Source organism: Vidua macroura, chromosome 5 (genome assembly GCF_024509145.1).
Source record: "Vidua macroura isolate BioBank_ID:100142 chromosome 5, ASM2450914v1, whole genome shotgun sequence".
In the NCBI taxonomy this organism is placed as follows: Eukaryota; Metazoa; Chordata; class Aves; order Passeriformes; family Viduidae; genus Vidua; species Vidua macroura.
In genome coordinates, this window is record NC_071575.1 from 8,852,032 (window position 1) to 8,858,031 (window position 6,000).

A 6,000-nucleotide genomic window follows, 5' to 3' on the forward strand; every position below is an offset into this window, starting at 1 on the left:
TTTTTTGCCACCTGTATTTGGCTGTAAGCTTTGATACAACTCCGTGGGAGATTTACCTCCAGACATGGTGCACCTTCCTAGCAGTGCCTCACTGCAGAGGAAATGTCTCATTGTAGCCTGGTAATGATAGTTTGTGTCCATTTTTTGTCTGCTTCTTAACTTTGTTCTGCACTAACAGAATGACTTCCATTAGCATTTTTGATAGTTTGGTTAAAGTAAGTTTCTTATCTGGGGCTTCAGAAAGAAGCTTCCAAGAGGAGCATTTTGATCAGCCTAGGAGAGTAAGGAGAAGTTGAGTAGGGCTTCATACAGCATTACAGGTTCACGAGGTCTGAGGAGAAGAGTCCTTGTCAAAGAGTGCTTATCATAGGGAGAGGACTGACTGCTTCCATTTTTATAGTAATCTCTCTAAAAGAAGAAATTGCACCTAGATCTTGTGGACTGTGACTCTTGTGAGTCCATTAGGATAAAGTTCACTGTGAGCAAAGAAATGAAACACAGTGGGAATTTTCAAAAGACAAAATTGTGTTACTGGTACCTCAGAATGAATACTTGTAACAGTGCTGTCTTCAATGAAGAGAACTCGTTGCATGCATTAGCCTTCATAACTCTGCTATTTCATGCTCTGATGAGTTTTTATCTTACATTAACACTCCCACCCACTGAGAGAAAAGTGAATTCTGGAAAAGTGATGGGAAGGAACCGCAGTGCTAATCTGCACCAAAGATCTGGGCTTTTTCAGTAGAATTCCTCTGACTGCTAGGCTCAGGTTGATGCTACCACAGTAGAAGCTGCAGGCTCTCTCCTATTCCTAACCATTCATGTTTCACACATGGTTTTAGGGAATACTCTGGGTGCATGACGTTGCAGTCACACGTTATATACATTTAATTGCAGGGAATTGCTGGCTGAAAGCCAATTGCATGAGTCTTAGTCTCAGTGGAGAAGGTTTATTTTGTACCTTAAAGCAGAATTTCAGTTCTCTTAATCAGATCTGCTGTCTGATCTTTTTGGGTGCCATAAGTTACTCACGGTTCTTCTTTTGGGGAATCTGCACTTTCTGGTGTACTGTGTTTGAAGAAGGCATGTTTGATATGAAACATGTTCTACAGCAGCAGGGGAAGGAGGGAATTATATAATACAGAATTTGTATAAATAATATTACTTAATAATGACTTTCTCCTATTAGTAAATAAAGCACAGTTTTAAGAGCATGAAGCTCTTTTTGTTAGGGCTTATCATCATTCTTAACCTCTTGCAGTATTTATTTATTGCAGTGCTTTGTCTGTCCTGGTCAGAGCTGGTTTTATAGGTTGCTGGAAAAGAAACCAGAACAACCTCTTTTTGGCACTGACTTTTAACTCTTGAAGAAGTGTCACTTATTTTGCCAAGCTTTTCCTTCCTGCCTGCTTGACCAGACAGACTGTCACTGAATGAAACCACCACAGCTGTAGAAAAAAAAACCATTCTGATGAGTAAATTAGTGCATGGTATTCTTAAATAACTACTGAGCAGATGTGCTACTGAGCATCTCCACATCTGCCACGGACTCCAAAGAAAAAGAAGTTCAGGATGATGCCTGCCATGCCTGCCATCCTGTCTGCCTCTAGTAGCAATATCCTGTCTGTGCTCCAGTGCTGTATGTCACCAGCTGCCATTATCTGAGGGTCAGTCTCACAGGGTTATTCGCTTGTTTTAATGCTCAATTCAGCCACTGGAGAGCCAGAGTGGGAAACAAGAACAACATGGAGCTTGTTCACAGCCTTGAAGCTTCTTATCTGTCTCTGGAATTGTGGCATTAGGATACCAGATCTCTGTTTTGATATTTCATTTCCCATCTTTGCTGTCAATGCTCAGATCACAATGCTATGACCAAATATTTTTTCCCATCCCACCCTGCTGCCCTCTGTGTGCGACAATCCAGGCTGGAAGAATTACACATTTTTTCATGTTTAGCTGTAATTATCTTAAATCAACATTTTGCTTAGTCTAAGACCAAGAACAATCAATTGCTGTCTCAGAAATGTCTCTGATACAGTGAGACCCGGGCACTGGCTGTCATTTTTCTTTACAGAGCTGTCAAGGAAGACTTGTGCCAGCCAGAGCTGTGAAGTGTATCTTCATGCATCTTTCTTTTAAAATGTGCTCACAGTGATGCAAACTGCATCCCAGATTCAGTATCATTTGGAGACAACCAAAAACCGTAAGTTGTTTTCATACAAAGCCATGAAACAGCTGAGGTCTCCTGGTTGAGACTGGATAAAAAGAACTGGTTTGGAAAAACATCTCCATGTCATTTAGAGTGTCAGTGAAAGACAAATCTCCTGCCTCAGATTATTCTCCATTCAGCAACTTTTAAGGCTTTCTGGGTTGTTATGATTTTGACATGACCATGTAGGGTCCTCAGAGAAAAGTCAGACTTTCCCTCATACCTGGGGCCTGGATATTCCTGTTTCTTTTTATGCTGTGGCCTGTCTGCATGCTGTGTTTGTCATTCTCCCTCCTGTTCCACCTGCCCTCTACAGCCTTTCATCCATTGAACAGCCTGTGCAACTCAGAAAAGGAGAGATTCCTGTACCTTGCACCTTTCCCCAGAGTATCCATCTGACCCAAATTACGGTACTTGGGTGCAAAACAGAGAGGCATTTTTATCACTGCCAGCTGCAGCCCCCAGAAAAATGTAATATTCAACAATGAACAGTGTATTCTGAACAAATGAAGCAGACACCTCTATCATCATCAGCTGATTTTAGGAGCAAAGGTGGTTTTTATAGTTCATAGTAAATTGGTTAATCCTGTTAACAAATGCAGTACAATTTAATTCCTATCAGAAATTAAAAATGTACTGAGAGTAATACATTTTTGCTATTCTCAAAAACTCCATAAGCAAAAAGATTTTTCTCCATGCCTGCTCCTAATGTGCAGTATTCCACGGCCTCTGTGGCCATTCAACACCCGCTTGAGACTCTGTGTGAGGTCTCTGCCTTGGCCAATCATGAAATAATTTTAGGTGGTTGCCCAGAGAAACTGTGGAGGCTGTAGCAGAACTGTTTCAATGGAGTATTGTGAGCACATCTGGGCACCTGCTGCCTGGCCACTGCTCTCCTGCTTTAAAGCTTATGTTCAGGCTGGTTTTCTGGTCTTTTCCTTCTGTGGGAGGGAAAAGTGCTGTGTGACAGACAAACATGGCCTTTTCAGTACAAGGGGAGATAAGGGGAATTGGAAAAGTCATTTAACATCAAACTTCCTTGTTGTGATATCTGCTTCACAGTTTGTGATATAAATCATGAAGCAGAATGAAAAAATCAGACAGCTCCATGAGAGATTGCATAGACTTAGTCTGGCCTGTGTTTTATTCTTTACACATGATTCTCTGCCACATTCTGGTTGCTCCTGTTCAAGAGAATTAAAAAAAAAAATGTTGCTGTGTCAGCACTGTCAGTTCAAAACCCAAATCTAGCAGTAACTCAAGATGCTCTGTATTTTAGTGTTCTGCTGTCTTAGAGCCAGGAAGACTTCTCTCTGTCACTTCACTTATCTTACAAAGAATATCCTGCTCCTTCTAGAGTGACTCCAGTCAAAGGGAGGAGCACTGTCTTTGTACAGACTGACTTTGGTCAGGACTCTGTTGTCTGTTCAGAAAATAGAGGTGCCAACTCAACTGACCCCTGCTGATTTGCAGGTGATGGGAAAAGAGACATGTCAAGCAGCAACAAGCACAGCCGCTAGAAACAAAATATCATCAGATAAATGCATGTAAAGGTGGCTCATAGAACACCCTGAGCTGTTTTTTGTCCTCTCTGAGCTTAGATACATGTGGAGTGCAAGCAGATTTGTGTCACATGGCAGTGCTGGGTGCAGGCAGCAGTTTTGAGGCAAGAAGGCCCAGTAGTTGTTTTCCTAAGGAGAAGGAGATCATGTGTGTATGGGTACATATAAACAGAGAGAGTGCCCATGCAGTGACTACATACTTCAATAAGCCCTCTTCTCATAGCAAGAGGGAGGCCTGCCCCAGTGTCACTGGGGGCATTTGCCTTGGTATTTTCTCTACTACCTTAAGAGATTTCTCTTACACTTGGTATTTTCCTCTGGTAGCATGGGTGGTCCAGTAACTAAGAGGACTGGATGTCTTGCCTGTACTGTGCTATTCTTGAAGAGACAGGTGTTGGGTTGCTGAGATGTGACTTGAAGGACATGATGGTAGGAGTTGTGTCTGATGAGAACTCTAAGAATGGACGTAGGTAACTCCAGGTAAAAACATCAGGCTCTGAGGTCACCTGGAAGGTCTTAGCAAATAGGCTAATCCTTTAACATGTCCCAAGGCCCAGTCCAAGAACTGGCCCAGATGGCCAGGGGGGTAGCAATATCTGTTCCTAAGGCTGAACAAGTAGTAAGCTGCAGAGGGAAGAGCTGGATAAATCAGAGGCATTATTTCAGTGTTACCAGGCTGTAAAGTTCTGGAGAAGAGGGGTCTTGTCAGGAGAAGTAATGAAAAGTTCCAGGAAACAGTAGCTTTGTCTTAGAGAGGAATCCCTTTTACCAGGACTTAGGTGGAATAGCCATGGAGCTTAACTTCTGGATAACAGGACTATTTTGAAAAACTAAATATCTGTAAGACTTAAAAGGCACAGAAAGAAAAAGCTGTCTTAGTATCTCTCTATGATGTTGTTTGCTTATCCAAACATGCACATTGAATAAAGCCCAAATATTATAGTCTGACAACAGAAACTCTCAATGGCTGTCTTCTGTGAGAGCATTGCTTTTCTTTCTTACCACCATTATTTTAATTGATTAGATTGTGATTGTGAAGTTCAAAAGAAGACAGACATCTGTCTATTTTAAATGGCTATTGAAATTGATTGACCAGCAACTGGTTAGCCTAAATTTAAATTGAACTGAAAAATCCTTATTCATTAGTAATAAGCATTGTTAAATCCTTACATTCGGTATTAAAGTCAGTGTTAGCTTTTATTCAATACTAAAAGGCAGCATTGCATTTTCTTGTGCATTTCAGTGGCTGGTCTGTGATGAATGAAATCCAGCATGGTGCCTTCTTACCTCCACAGGGATCATGAGTTTCAAGTGCAGAGACCTGTGCTCTTAGCTTGCCCAGCAGAAGGGATAATGGTGCCAGGTCCAGAAAGCGTGTGGCGCCAAGGACAGCTGCGCACTGAGGCCAGTGGATTTTGTGTCACCTGGTGTAGCAGAACGAGAGTTAGTTCATACTTCTGTCACAAAGGAGGCTCAACTATCATTAAGTCCAAGTGATCCTTGTTTGATTACACTGAACATTCTATAGAAGCTGTGAAGGAAACCAAAGTGGGAAACACTTGCTATAATTTTTTATTATTGAAGTGACATAAATATAGATCTGATACAATTTGTGAATGTGCACTGTCCTGTAAAAATAGAAGAATAAGTGTTAGCCTTATAATATTTCATTTTGATTTGGGAAGTTTGAAATATTAATGTTTCTAGGTTCATTTAAGGTACCAGTTTGGGAATTCCTACTCATGTTGACAACCTCTCCATGCAGTAATGGTGCTGGGAGCTGTTTTGCAAATGTTTTTAACCCATATAATTCTACATAGCTCCCAATTTGTTAACAGAGAATTTCATAGCTACATAAACATACTATTTGTGGTGTGCAGCCTAATGCAGTTAACCATTTCTTTTTAACTTCACATAAAGACATATAAAAAGATTAAATAACAAATACTTAACCGAGAGTGAAATTAATGTAGATATTTGCTTGTCCTAGGCTGGAGCGTTATGAACTAAAAGTTCAGAATGAAATGAGAAACTATAATATTAACAGAAGTAGTATGTGGTTAAGAGATATAAGGCCAGGCAACTAAACTGTCTGAATTACGGTATTTAATATCCTGTTTTGGCATAACTCCAATGCCTGTTTTGGTGCAAATTGTTCATTACTGATCATTTGAAGTCTATTCCCCTCAGTTTTGGAATATTCTCTTCTTCTCCCATTTAACTAAAGTT

General features: G+C 40.7%; 1 long non-coding RNA gene across 1 annotated transcript in view; it reads left to right on the forward strand.

The window, feature by feature from the left end:
* LOC128807607 (uncharacterized) overlaps positions 1-5,348 on the forward strand; it is a 38,113-nt gene extending 32,765 nt beyond the window's left edge. Inside the window, exons 3-4 of the long non-coding RNA XR_008437210.1 lie at positions 2,075-2,203; positions 5,015-5,348. This is a non-coding gene — a long non-coding RNA (uncharacterized LOC128807607). The remainder of the gene's footprint in view (positions 1-2,074; positions 2,204-5,014) is intronic.
* The last annotated feature ends 652 nt before the right edge of the window (positions 5,349-6,000 follow it).